The 15246-nt window shown below is 38.8% G+C and overlaps 1 protein-coding gene across 3 annotated transcripts in view; it reads left to right on the top strand.

Moving 5' to 3' along the window:
* Positions 1–918: 918 nt before the first annotated feature.
* Positions 919–15246, top strand: part of sfmbt1 (Scm like with four mbt domains 1) — a 71440-nt gene continuing 57112 nt past the window's right edge. For 2 of the 3 annotated variants that reach the window (XM_061923801.2, XM_061923799.2), the window contains exon 1: positions 925–1180. The gene's annotated coding sequence lies outside the window, so the exon portion shown is untranslated. Of the gene's footprint in view, positions 1181–15246 lie in introns of all 3 variants that reach the window. The other variant, XM_061923800.2, reaches the window with a different exon arrangement.

The raw sequence follows: 15246 nt of genomic DNA, 5'->3' as shown, positions 1-15246 counted from the left end.
CAGGAAAAGTCGGCGAGCAATCACACTGTGCACATATACAAAATAATAATAATTTATTGAAAGTTGCTCTTTAAAAAGCCAAGTGCAGGAAATAAAAGATGTATGTGATTCTTTGAATAAATACAGAAAATAATCAATCACCTGAATATGCAAATAGGCTCTATTTTTATGGTTTTAACCGCTGATGCGAGATGGAATCGCTTTGCTGCAGCAGCTCATATTCACTACAGTGCTTCTTCCTTTCCAACGCATGATAAATGCAGGGCTTTTTTTCTTCTTCTTCTTTTGTTGAAACAGGCACCCAATAAGGGTTGGTCCATGCTGGAGGATTATAGGGAACAGCAGCCAGCCCGCTTGATCCATGTCTCATGTCTGCAAGCCAAAATAAAATAAAAACGCATTTATTGTAGGAAAGAAAGTCCATTCTGATGCGGATTAGATGAACTAGTGCATTTTTTTTCCTTGTAGTTTCTCCCTCGTCATCCCCCCCGACTTGAGAGCTTTGTGCAGCAATTTTTTCTTTTACATTATATTATTACAAGTAATTCGCAATGGACTGGCGCATTAGGATTTCCTTTGTTTATTAATTTAAAAAAATATATATATATTTTTTAAATAATAATAAAAATAAATAATAATACAACAAATAGGTTGCAAATTACAGAGTGGAAAGCAGATTTATTTATTTTTTGTTATTGAAAGTGGGTCGATTATATATGCAATTACATATATTCCGCGGGGGGTTAACTATAACAATTTATATAGATAAGTACGTCCTTAAACACCATTTTTTTAAATTTTCTTTCCAAAAGCGGATTGTGCTTGTGTGATATTTTATTGCTGTACGGCGACGTGATGTTAGCCGGGCTCCAGGCATATAAGAGGCGGGAGCGCATGCGCAGTAGCCGTTTGTGCCATATTGGAATGAGGTCGTGGACGAGAAGTGCATCAAGCTAGCAGGACGACGGGGCCGTCTCGCACCGGAAGCGTGGTCCTCGCAGAAAGCCTCGCTGTCACCGGGTGGGTCGACGGTTGTCTTATTTTGAAAATCCCCAAACCAGAAAGCGGCTCGCGGCTCGTGGCTCGTGCTAGCTTAACACAACTGCTAGCCAGCAGGCGGAGAGAGGATCGGCATCTCAAAAAAAAAAAAAAAGAAGCGACTTGGAAAAACTACTTAACGGTAAGAGGCGAATTCGGCGACCGAATATTCACGTGCTCCGCGGGGATTTTTACGTTTCTCGCTCGGTGTTTCGCGCCGTGGCGTGGCGCTCGTCTTTTTTCCTGTCTCTCAAAAAGACGAGTCCGCTTTCGGCCGAGTGTATAAGCGCCCTTATTGCTCGCTCATTGCTCAAAGCCGTGACGTGCAGTAACTTGACTCGCTTGTTCCACGCGTGTACACACGCACACCCACGCGGCCGTTAACTCACACAGTTTCTCATCACGGCCGTAAGAAAGACTCAAATGTGTCAGTGTGAAAGTTCAGGTGGGTGTCTTGCCCGCAGAGCCATTCTTGTGTTATCTCTGTCAGTGAACACGTTATCCACCGTGCCCTTAAATAGCTTCAACACACTTGCATAATAATAATAATAATAATAATGATGTTATGGCGCATAAACATGGACCGGTTCTTCAAAAATGGCCTGTCAGACTGCTTAACTTCCCATTTGTGCAACCTCTGCTGTATCTGGGCAGAGCAACACATTCATCGTTATCGAAATTGAAAATATTACAACTCAGGCTGTCAAACGATTCAAAATATTTAATCGCGATTCATCGGAGTTTCTTCATAGTTAAAGTCGAAATTAATTGCAGATAGATGTAATTTTTCATCATTATAAGTGATGAAAGATCAGGGGGCCACATGGAGAAAAATCTACTCCCAAGTGAGTAAAAATCACGGCATGATAACTTAAAAATAAAGACAACTTCATTTTTTTTGTGTGTGTTTAAAAATAGATCAAGCACATTCTGAAAACTTTCTTTCTTTAGTTTATTTCGAACATGAACACACTTACATCATAATACATCACACAATTTCATATCATTTCATTCTACATCATGCCCGAAAAGGAGGAGGAAGAAGCAAAGCTTATTTAATCCTACCCCTTTCCCACTTCAAAGTGTTTACAAATATATAGAATCATTTAATGACCTTTCTATATAATAAAATAACATATATGAATTAGTATACAACAGTTTTTAATATGTAATTAATTAATTAATTCAGTCATTATTAACATACTGAGATGAAGAATATCTTATTTTCAATAAGGTTGGAAGTATTTCTCATAATTCTTCTTCTTTGTACTCTGTAAGCACTATTATTTTGAACAACCTCTTAAACTGGATCATATCAGTACAATTTTTAAATTCTTTACTTAATCCATTCCATAATTTAATTCCACATACTGATATGCTAAAAGTTCTAAGTGTTGTACGTGCATATAAATGTTTTAAATTATTTTTTTCCTCTAAGGTTATATTTCTCCTCTTTAGTTGAGAAGAATTGTTGTACATTCTTTGGTAGCAGATTATAGTTTGCTTTGTACATCATTTTAGCTGTTTGCAATTTTACCAAATCACCGAACCTTAATATTTTTGACTTAATAAATAAAGGGTTTGTATGTTCTCTATATCCAACATTATGTATTATTCTAACTGATCTTTTTTGTAACACGGTTAGCGAATGTAGCGCACATTTGTAGTTATTTCCCCATATTTCTGCACAATAACTCAGATTCGGTAACACTAGCGAGCAGTAGAGTTAGAGTTAACTTACAAATCATAATGTTTAGAGATGTCCGATAATGGCTTTTTTTGCCGATATTGTCCAACTCTTAATTACCGATTCCGATATCAACCGATAGCGATATATACAGTCGGGGAATTAATACATTATTATGCCTAATTTTGTTGTGATGCCCCGCTGGATGCATTAAACAATGTAACAAGGTTTTCCAACTTAAATCAACTCAAGTTATGGAAAAAAATGCCAACATGGCACTGCCATATTTATTATTGAAGTCACAAAGTGCATTATTGTTTTTTGACATGCCTCAAAACAGCAGCTTGGATTTTGGGACCTGCTCTCCCTGAGAGAGCATGAGGAGGTTGAGGTGGGCGGGGTTGGGGGTAGCGGGGGTGTATATTGTAGCGTCCCGGAAGAGTTAGTGCTGCAAGGGGTTCTGGGTATTTGTTCTGTTGTGTTTATGTTGTGTTACGGTGCGGATGTTCTCCCGAAATGTGTTTGTCATTCTTGTTTGGTGTGGGTTCACAGTGTGGCGCATATTTGTAACAGTGTTAAAGTTGTTTATACGGCCACCATCAGCGTGACCTGTATGGCTGTTGACCAAGTATGAATTGCATTCACTTGTGTGTGTGAAAAGCCGTAGGTATTATGAGATTGGGCCGGCACGCAAAAGCAGAGCCTTTAAGGTTTATTGGCGTTCTGTACTTCTCGATATGTCCGTGTACCACTCCGTACAGCGGCGTTTTAAAAAGTCATAAATTTTACTTTTTGAAACCGATACCGATAATTTCCGATATCACATTTTAAACCATTTATCGGCTGATAATATCGGCAGCCCGATATTATCGGACATCTCTAATAATGTTGTTGTTTTTTTTACACTTACATCACATCCATCTATCCATTTTTTACCGCTTGTCCCTTATGGGGTGGCGGGGGTGCTGGAGCCTATCCCAGCTGCACAAGTTGCCACCTCATCGCAGGGCCAACACAGATAGACAGACAACATTCACACTCACATTCACACACTAGGGCCAATTTAGTGTTGCCAATCAACCTATCCCCAGGTGCATGTCTTTGGAGGCGGGAGGAAGCCAGAGTAACCCACGGTGTCACGGGGAGAACATGCAAACTCCACACAGAAATATCCCGAGCGCAGGATCGAACCCAGGACCTTCATATTGTGAGGGACACGTACTAACCTCTGTTCCACCTTGCTGCCCTTTAACACTTACATGTTGCGGTTAATAGTATCCATCCATCCATTTTCTACCAGTCATGGGGGGTATTCTATCTTTATTTGTCGTTATTTATACTTTCTGAATACATTATGTGATAATGTTCATCAGTCAACTCGTTGGTGTTCATTTTCAATCCATCAAGATAAAAAAATAATATCAAAATGTATGTAGTTTGCTTATTTTCCTCGACTGGTGCACTAACATCATGTGGTTTATTTTTTTTTTACATATGTAGCATAATCTACAAAGATACAAATAATTGCTATTGCGACATCTAGTAGACACATGTAGAACAGCAGTTTCTTTTATTGAAAAATTTCGGCTCATTTTTATACTTAGCAAAATCATCCCGCGGGCCGGATAAAACCTGGGCCGTATGTTTGACACCCCTGGTTTAATACAATGACTGGACAATTAGTTTGCTTTAATTAAATGTTTTTAAACATTATGCTTTTTTTTAAACAGCTCAACACAAAATGGACATAAACACGCATTTACTGACATTAAAAAAAATCTACCTGCAGTCTTTATTTGTCGTTATTTATACTTTCTGAATAAATTATGTGATGATGTTCATCAGTCAACTCATTGGTGTTCATTTTCAATCTATTAAGATAAAAAGATTTATATATATTTTATTAATGTACCGGTAGTTTGCTCATTTTCCTCGACTGGTGCACTAACATGATGTGTTTTTGTTTTTGTTTTTTTTACATACGTAGCATCATCTACAAAGATACAAATAATTGCTATTGCGACATCACATAAAAGTGTGCTGAAAGAACATATGAAAATACACAAGGGAGAAAAACCTTTTTCTTGTTCAATCTGCGGTAAAGATTTTCCTCGAAGCTACCGTTTGAAAATACACATGACAACACACACTGGAGACAAATTAATTGCAGATAGATATCATTTTTCATAATTGTAAGTGTTCCCTAAAGTGTTTAATACACGGGTGTCAAACTCATTTTAAATGGGGGGCCACATGGAGAAAAATCTACTCCCAAGTGTGCCGGACTGGTAAAATCACAGCACGATAACTTAAAAATAAAGACCACTTCAGATTGTTTTTTTGTTGTTTAAAAATAGAACAAGCACGTTCCGACAATGTACAAATCATAATGTTGTTGGGGTTGGGTTTTTTTACACCTACATGTTGCTGTTAATAGTATTCTATCTTTATTTGTCGTTATTTATACTTTCTGAATAAATTATGTTATGATGTTCATCAGTGAACTCATTGGTGTTTATTTTCAATCCATCAAAATAAAATAAAAAAGGTTATTTATGTAGTTTGCTCATTTTCCTCGACTGGTGCACTAACATCATGTGTTTTTGTTGTTGTTTTTTACATATGTAGCATCATCTACAAAGATACAAAAAAATGCTATTGGGACATCTAGTGGACACATGTAGAACAGCAGGTTCTTTCATTCACAAATTTCGACTCATTTTTATACTTAGCAAACTCATCCCGCGGGCCGGATAAAACCAGTTCAGCCCGCAGGCCGTATGTTTGACACCCTTAGTTTAATACAATGACTGGACAATTAGTTTGCTTTAATTAAATGTTTTTACACAGTATACTTTTTTTAAACAGCTCAACACAAAATGGACATAAACACGCATTTACTGACATTAAAAAAATCAACTTGCAGTGCGTTGGTGTCTTGCCAGATTTAGTTTTTTGTAGGAATACAGAATTTGTATTCCGGCTGTAGGAGGACTTGAATTCAGAGGAGAGGAGCTACACCATGTTTGAATGCCAGTTTTGCACATTGCACATTAATAACACAAAATATGGATTGTTGCGGTCATAGTTTGATTGTCAAATATGTTTTTAATGTAATTTGTGGTATTTATACCTGAATAAATGTTTCTGATATTCTGTACATGTTGTACATGTTAATGGTTTTCATATCCCTGCATGACAACGGTTTAACCTTCTTTATTTATTATTAAAGTGTAATATTTAGCCTACTAAACATTCTGTAATTACGAACTATCAATCAGAACAGGTTATAAAAGAATATACACTTTATTTCAATCTGCCAAAAAACATTTATTTAGGTAGAAATATCACAGATAACATTACAAAACTTCTTTGACAAAGCATGATCGTAATGTAAGACCATTTTTTCATCTTGTTATGGTAGTTAAACCGGATTTAACGCTTTTATTGTGAAGCAGGAAATATTTGGTTGGTATGAGAAGAGGTGTCTTGATGACGTGAAAATCTCCGCTAAAAAAATTACTCTAGACTTCCAGTTTATCTTCTTTATTTTCTGCCCAGTTTTTATTTCGTCTCACTAAAGCAGTTAATGTAACAATCTACATTTTATGTTATTACGCACTAAACCGTGATGTAAACAAGGAAGTAAAGCTCCACCTCTCTGCGAGCTGCAAAGTGTGCAACATTGTGTCGTCTCACGACGATCGGAGATAAAATAGTCTTGTCTTGTTGGTAAAACGACTTGCCATGGCTTTGGACATTGAGTTTCCATAATGTACCCCTTTCCTTGTGCTTTTCTGCTCGCTATTTTCCAGCTTGTGGCTCAACAGTAACTGAACGACATTAATTACAACATATTGAGTGAACATAATATGCTAATTTACACGTCTCTTTATTTGTGACATACACCAGAATAAGAAATGCATGCTTGCAGTTAGAAATGTAACCATGTGAAAATGTCATACTCGGTCGGCTATTGTGACTAAAAAGGTCACGATTATCATTATTATCACAGTATTGTAGAATGTGCTCAAAAGTACTTATACATACACTAAAACGCTTTTTACTAAGTTATCCACTATATATATATATATATATATATATATATATATATATATATATATATATATATATATATATATATATTAAGGCTGCAACCAACAACTAATTTGATAATCGATGAATCTGTCGATTATTACTTCGATTAATCGATTAATAATCGGATAAAGGAGACAAACTACATTTCTATCCTTTCCAGTATTTTATTGGGGAAAAAAACAGCATACTGACACCATACTGGCACCATACTTATTTTGATTAGTGTTTCTCAGCTGTTTGTAAATGTTGCAGTTTATAAATAGACCCAACGAATCGATGACTAAATTAATAGGCAACTATTTTTATAATTGATTTTAATCGATTTAATCGATTAGTTGTTGCAGCCCTAATATATATACTGTATATATATATATATATATATATATATATATACAGTATATATATTATATATATATATATATATATATACAGTATATATATTAGGGCTGCAACAACTAATCGATTAAATCGATTAAAATCGATTATAAAAATAGTTGCCTATTAATTTAGTCATCGATTCGTGTGTGTGTGTGTGTGTGTGTGTGTGTGTATATATCTTGATATGTATCTCTCTGTCTACGCAGCTTTTAGGTTCACAGTACACAATTGAATAGCGTAGTTGCTCAGATAACGTAGTGTTTATTAGGGCTGCAACTGACGACTATTTTGATAGTCAACTAATCATTGGTTATCATAGTGATTAGTCGATTAATCGGATTATAAAGCATAAACCTATTCATTGGCTCTAATTTAGCCATCTGCTTTTAAACTCATTTTAAAATATGTTTAGGCCTGTGCTAACTAACAAAGAGGACTATTTTATTCAGGAATATGTGTTTATGCTGTAACTGTGTTGCTCATTAGTCTGTTACAAAAAACAAAATAACTGTTAAACTTTTAATACAGGCTCAGTGTTGACAAAATGAAAACAAAGAACAGTAAAAATAGCAGCAATTAAAACAAACCCACAAATACCAAAGCTATCTAATTTCCTGAAAAAAAGAAGAAGTATTTTTTGGTGATATGTTTAAAAAGCTGCACACAGGATGTATATTATCATTGAACAATTCTTGGCAGCAGCTGGGATAGGCTCCAGCAACCCCTGCGACCCCGAGAGGGAGAAGCGGTAGAAAATGGATGAATGGTTGGATTTTTAGTAATCCAATAGTCTTGATTAATTTTGAACATTTTAGCAATCTAATAGCTTGTATATTTATTATTTTATGTTATTGGCACCATGGAGCCTGCCTACTGGTTGCGTGCGTGCGTATGTGCGTGTGTGTGGGTGTGTGTCTGCATGTGTGTGTGATTGAGGTTTGTTATTGTTCCTGTCTGTCTTCATTGCACTGCAAATTGCAGTGTTTACACCTGAAGTTCCAGACAAATAAAAACTACTTGAATGGATTTTTAACTTTGGCTATAAAGATATTTAAATCTATTTTTTTACACAACTTCTTCTCACACAAGGTAACAAGCCAACTATCTTACCTACTCAGTGGCCTAGTGGTTAGAGTGTCCGCCCTGAGATCGGTAGGTTGTGGGTTCAAACCCCGGCCGAGTCATACCAAAGACTATAAAAATGGGACCCATTACCTCCCTGCTTGGCACTCAGTATCAAGGGTTGGAATTGGGGGTTAAATCACCAAAATGATTCCCGGGCGCGGCCACCGCTGCTGCCCACTGCTCCCCTCACCTCCCAGGGGGTGATCAAGGGTGATGGGTCAAATGCAGAGAATAATTTCGCCACACCTAGTGTGTGTGTGACAATCATTGGTACTTTAACTTTAACTTTAACTTACCGAGTTGAGATTGCATTTTCTAGTCTGCCATCATGCCTATGCTTTAAATGCTGTTGTATTACAGACGTACTGTCATAAAAAAAGGTCTCTCTGCAAAATGAGCAAGATATTCATGTCTTTAACTACATTAGGATGAAATGTTTCCACATTTGACATGTTTTCATCTGCGATGTTGTTCGTGTGTCCGTGCTGATTCGCTCGAGTTAAAAAAAATAGGAGTGATGACGTCACCGACTTGTCGACAAATCAATTTGTCGGTGACAAATTGTATTGTCGGTAGCCTATCTGTCAAGTGTCAACAATGTCGACAAATCGTTGCACCCCTAGTGTTTATACAAGTTTACATTGGGGTATGACATTTGTAATAAGGAAATATGTTAATGTGTCTTGCATTCTTGTTAACATTTAAGATACACTATATTGCCAAAAGTATTTGGCCACCCATCCAAATGATGAGTATCAGGTGCCCTAATCACTTGGCCCGGTGTATAAAATCAAGCACTTAGGCATGGAGACTGTTTCTACAAACATTTGTGAAAGAATGGGCCGTTTTCAGTGACTTCCAGCGTGGAACTGTCATAGGATGCTACCTGTGCAACAAATCCAGTAGTGAAATTTCCTCTCTCCTAAATATTCCAAAGTCAACTTTATTATAAGAAAAGTGAAGAGTTTGGGAACAACAGCAACTCAGCCACCAAGTGGTAGGCCACATACACTGACAGAGAGGGGTCAGTGGATGCTAAAGCGCATCGTGCAAAGACTTTCTGCACAGTCAGCTTCTACAGAGCTCCAAACGTCTTGTGACCTTTCAATTAGCCCATGTACAGTACGCAGAGAGCTTAATAGAATGTGTTTCCATGGCCGGGCAGCTGTATCTAAGCCATACATCACCAAGTCCAATGCAAAGCGTCGGATGCAGTGGTGTAAAGCATGTCGCCACTGGACTCTAGAGCAGTAGAGACGCGTTCTCTGGACTGATGAGTGGTTTGGAGGTTGCCAGGAGAACGCTACATTTCGGACTGCATTGTGCAATTTGATGGAGGAGGAATTCTGGTGTGGGGTTGTTCTTCAGAGTTGGGCTTGGCCCCTTAGTTCCAGTGAAAGAAACTTTGAATGCTCCAGGATACCAAAACATTTTGGACAATTCCATGGGATGGCACTTCAAGTAACAGGTGGCCAAATACTTTTAGCAATATAGTGTACCTAGTAATTAGTGGATTAGCTTTAACTGAACACCTTGCTAACTAGCGAATAGTGACGCCGGCTGCTTGCCTGTGATCAGCGTGCTAGCGTTCTTCTTCGGGGAATTAGTAGAATCACCAGTTTGTGAGTTTATCAAATTATCAATAACAGTTTTACGATCATTTACATTTGAAACTACATTACTAACCGACTGGAGTTTTACCACGTTTTATCATTAATACCGATTATTGTTACATTCCTACTTGAAATAGTTTGGCTTTTTAAACATTTAAATAAATCTCAGTTTAATTTTAATTATACTTAATGAGTTGCATTTAGGGCTGCAACTAACAACTAGTTTGATAATCGATTAATCTGTCGATTATTACTTCGATTAATAATCGGATAAAAGAGACCAACTACATTTCTATCCTTTCCAGTATTTTATTTAAAAAAGACAGCATACTGGCACCATGTTCTTTCAACCTGCCAAATAAAACAAGGCAAGTGATTTTTTTTTATAAAGTGCACCATTGTCATGCACAATAGCAATAATTTTGCTTAGGGGAATTTCAAACCTGGCTACTACCTATTCCAACCATTCTGCAATGTTGGATGCTGAATGTCTTTCCTCTAGTGCAGGGGTCGGCAACCCGCGGCTCCGGAGCCGCATGCGGCTCTTTGATCACTCTGATGCGGCTCAGCTGCATACTTGCCGACCCCCTCCCGATTTTTCCGGGAGATTTCCGGATTTCAGTGCCTCTCCCATTCTCCGATTTTCACCCGGACAACAATATTGAGGGCGTGCCATGATGGCACTGCCTTTAACGTCCTCTACAACATGTCGTCGCGTCCGCTTTTACACCATGCTATCTGCGTGTCGGCCCGGTCACATGTAGTATGCGGCCTCTGCTTACACACGTAAGTGACTGCAATGCTTACTTGGTCAATAGCCATACAGGTTACACTGAGGGTTGTGATATAAACATCTTTAACACTCTTACTAATATGCGCCACACTGTGAACCCACACCAAACAATAATGAAAAACACATTTCGGGAGAACATCCGCACTGTAACACAACATAAACACAACAGAACAAATACCAAGAATCTCATGCATCCCTAACTCTTACGGGCTACATTATACACCCCCGCTACCACCAAACCCCGCCCCCCCCAACTCCGCCCACCTCTACCCCGCCCACCTCAACCGACGCACGGAGGGGGGGTTGGTAGTAGCGGGGGTGTATAATGTAGCCCGGAAGAGTTAGGGATGTATGGGATTCTAGGTATTTGTTCTGTTGTGTTTATGTTGTGTTACGGTGTGGATGTTCTCCCGAAATGTGTTTGTCATTCTTGTTTGGTGTGGGTTCACAGTGTGGCGCATATTTGTAACAGTGTTAAAGTTGTTTAAACGGGCACCTTCAGTGTGACCTGTATGGCTGTTGACCAAGTATGTCTTGCAGTCACATATGTGTGTCTGCAGAAGCCGCATACAACATGTGACTGGGCTGGCAAGCTGTTTGTACAGGTTGTAGAGGGCGCTAAAGGCAGTGCCATCATAGCACGCCCTTATTATTGTTGTTTGGGTGAAAATCAGCAGACATTCGAGAGAATAGTTGCTCTGAAATTGGGAGGGTTGGCAAGTGTGATGCTGTCAAGCAGCATTCATGTAAAACTCGCGGGCCGCACTAACATTACATTTTCATATTAAGGTGCGGGCCGCGTGTCTGAGACCCCTGGTTTATACATAGCACAAAGCAAAAAACAACTTTGTATGCAGTGTTATTTCATTTTAAATTTCAAAAGAGTTTTGTGGCTCCCATTGTTTTCTTTATTTTGTGAAACGGGTCAAAATGGCTCTTTGAGTGGTAAAGGTTGCCGACCCCTGCTCTAGTGGCATGGTTGTAAGGCAGATTGACTTCATGTTCCATTTGTCTCCAATGTAATGGCATGCATTGCCAAGGTAGGCTTCCGTGGCTACACTTGTCCACACATCAGTAGTGAGAGCAATTTTGCTCTGGGTGGCTTTTATGTCAGTCTACACTGCTTGGAATGTCTGCTCGTACTTCTTCTCCATCAGTTTGGTAAAATGGGTCCTCGAGGGAAGAGTGTAACCAGGGTTGAGGACGTGAATCATTTGTCTAAAACCTTCATCCTCCACCATTGATAGTGGCCTCATGTCATTTAACAACATATTCAAGATAGCATCAGTCAATGCAGCCGCTTGCTGTGGTGTGCAGACCTTCCTTTGTACCAAGTACTTAATGCTGGGTTGTTTCTTTCCGAAATGAGAGAAACCATATTATGAACATACATAGTAGCATGTAACTCAATACATACCTAGTTGATTTAATTGATACATTCTGACGTAAAAAGCAAATACGCCACCACATTAAAAAAAACAGCTACATTAAATAAATGGACATTGGGGTTGCAGCATACACCAATAATAACACAGAAATGTAACTCATCAGATCCGAACTGGATCAGATATTGTACACGTTTCTGTTGTGAATAATAAAGGATTCATTTTAGGCTGCCTCTGAATAATAGCATGAAATGTTCCAGCAACTTCATAACGTTTAGTTATAGAGATGTCCGATAATGGCTTTTTTGCCGATATCCAATATTCCGATATTGTCCAACTCTTAATTACCGATTCCGATATCAACCGATACCGATATATACAGTCGTGGAATTAACACATTACTGTGCCTAATTTTGTTGTGATGCCCTGCTGGATGCATTAAACAATGTAACAAGGTTTTCCAAAATAAATCAACTCAAGTTATGAAAAAAAATGCCAACATGGCACTGCCATATTTATTATTGAAGTGCATTATTTTTTTTAACATGCTTCAAAACAGCAGCTTGGAATTTGGGACATGCTCTCCCTGAGAGAGCATGAGGAGGTTGAGGTGGGCGGGGTTGAGGTTGGGGGGGGGGGGGGGGGGTAGCAAGGGGTGTATATTGTAGCGTCTCGGAAGAGTTAGTGCTGCAAGGGGTTCTGGGTATTTGTTCTGTTGTGTTTGTTGTGTTACGGTGCGGATGTTCTCCCGAAATGTGTTTGTCATTCTTGTCGGGTGTGGGTTCACAGTGTGGCGCATATTGGTAACAGTGTTAAAGTTGTTTATACGGCCACCCTCAGTGTGACCTGTATGGCTGTTGACCAAGTATGAATTGCATTCACTTGTGTGTGTGAAAAGCCATAGATATTATGTGATTGGACCGTCACGCAAAGGCAGTGCCTTTAAGGTTTATTGGCGCTCTGTACTTCTCCCTACGTCCGTGTACCACTGCGCACAGCGGCGTTTTAAAAAGTCATAAGTTTTACTTTTTGAAACCGATACCGATAATTTCCAATATCACATTTTAAAGCATTTATCGGCCGATAATATCGGCAGTCCTATATTATCGGACATCTCTATTTAGTTATACTAAAGCGTCAGTCAAATCTAAATAGATTTATATGACTTTACCTGGGGATAAGTTGATTGGCAACACTAAATTGGCCCTAGTGTGTGAATAAGTTGATTGGCAACACTAAATTGGCCCTAGTGTGTGAATGTGAGTGTGAATGTTGTCTGTCTATCTGTGTTGGCCCTGCGATGAGGTGGCGACTTGTCCAGGGTGTACCCCGCCTTCCGCCCGATTGTAGCTGAGATAGGCTCCAGCGCCCCCCGCGACCCCAAAGGGAATAAGCGGTAGAAAATGGATGGATGGATGGACTTTATTGGGCCCGGCTACATTGATCCGTTATGAAACGGACCTGAGATATTTCTGTCCATTACGTTTATTTCGAAATTGGTAACCATGCGTTTTCTCTCTCAAAACGGAGTCAAATCTGCCGGAGACACATTATCAGCCACGTGTTGCAGCAAAGGGAAAAAGTTAACGTGAGTCACAAAAAAGCTGAACTCATAAATGCCTGTTGCGACTCAAAACAACACGGAAAATGAAGTCGTCGCACTCTTCAAAACGTTCCTAACACTCTGAAAGTTAACACACAACAGTTGCTGCTGCGCTTCCTTCAAAAAAAATCTCCTCGTTAACAAAAGATTAAAAACACACAAAGACGGACACAACGGATCAATATACTCGGACCATGGACTTAAAAAGTTACGTACCGTGAGTTCTTCCTTTCATCCATGGCTCCCACATATTTCCTCTCCAGGAGCTCCCGAAGCAATGTGGTACTTCCGTGCCATGCGAGGTCCATGCTGCACATTTTGCAGGAAACCGTCTTCTTTGAAGTCTTTAAAGTAAAGTGTTCCGACACTTTTGACGATTTAGGCCGTACACTTTTCTCCATTGAAACATTAACCTCAATATGTTTCTCCGCTGAACTATCGGTACTGTTTTCCTTTGCCATTTTTCGAATGTTTCCAGGCAAAGGAGACTGCGTCGTCACGTGAGCTGCACATGAGTCATCATTGGCTGGCTTACTGCTTACTGCCAACTCATGAGACGTAGCCACAGTACATGCCCATAGCATAGATCCAACGAATCGATGACTAAATTAATCGCCAACTATTTTTATAATCGATTTAATCGATTAGTTGTTGCAGCCCTAGCTGCATTACAAAAAGACTTTGATCGATTTATATTCAAATGTTTTCATTAATCGTTTGAGTGTATTAATGTTTGAGTCGAATAAACATTTATAAAACAGAGTGCCCGGAACTTTAAATACGCAGAGCGAACATGAGAGCGGTGGTGTGTGAGTGCTGTGATCTTTGTGGCAGCGAAAAGCTGAGGGTTTTTTGTATTAATGCATACAAATTAAAAGTACCATTTTCATGTCGATCTTGTGCATTTACTAGAAAAAAAGACTGAAAGGAATGGAAGCAAGCAAATTGTTATTTATTTTAACTAAAATACCCATCGATGCAATAAAGTGTGTTTTATCCGATGACTCAACTAACTACACTAATTGATAGATGATTTGCTTACAGAAATATTAAAGGAGAACATTATCACAATTTCAGAAGGGTTAAAACCATTAAAAATCAGTTCCCAGTGGCTTATTTTATTTTTCGAAGTTTTTTTCAAAATTTTACCCATCACGCAATATCCCTAAAAAAAGCTTCAAAGTGCCTGATTTTAACCATCGTTATATACACCCGTCCATTTTCCTGTGACGTCACACAGTGATGCCAATACAAACAAACAGCAAGGTATAGCGACATTAGCTCGGATTCAGACTCGAATTTCAGCGGCTTAACACTGTCTGATAAGATAATTACTAACAACTATGAACTAGGTTTACAGCATATGAAATACATTTGGCAACAACATGCACTTTGAGAGTGCAGACAGCCCATTTCAGGCGCGCTAAGAACATATATTTTTCCACGATTTCAGCACTCAGGTTAACCATACCTAAATAGACACAAAATACTGCATTACACAAGACTACCCGAATGTACTCGAATGA

This window comes from Nerophis lumbriciformis, linkage group LG28, assembly GCF_033978685.3.
Source record: "Nerophis lumbriciformis linkage group LG28, RoL_Nlum_v2.1, whole genome shotgun sequence".
Classification (NCBI taxonomy): domain Eukaryota; kingdom Metazoa; phylum Chordata; class Actinopteri; order Syngnathiformes; family Syngnathidae; genus Nerophis; species Nerophis lumbriciformis.
The sequence above is the reverse complement of the archived record's forward strand: the minus strand, read 5'-3'. Positions and strand labels throughout refer to the sequence as shown.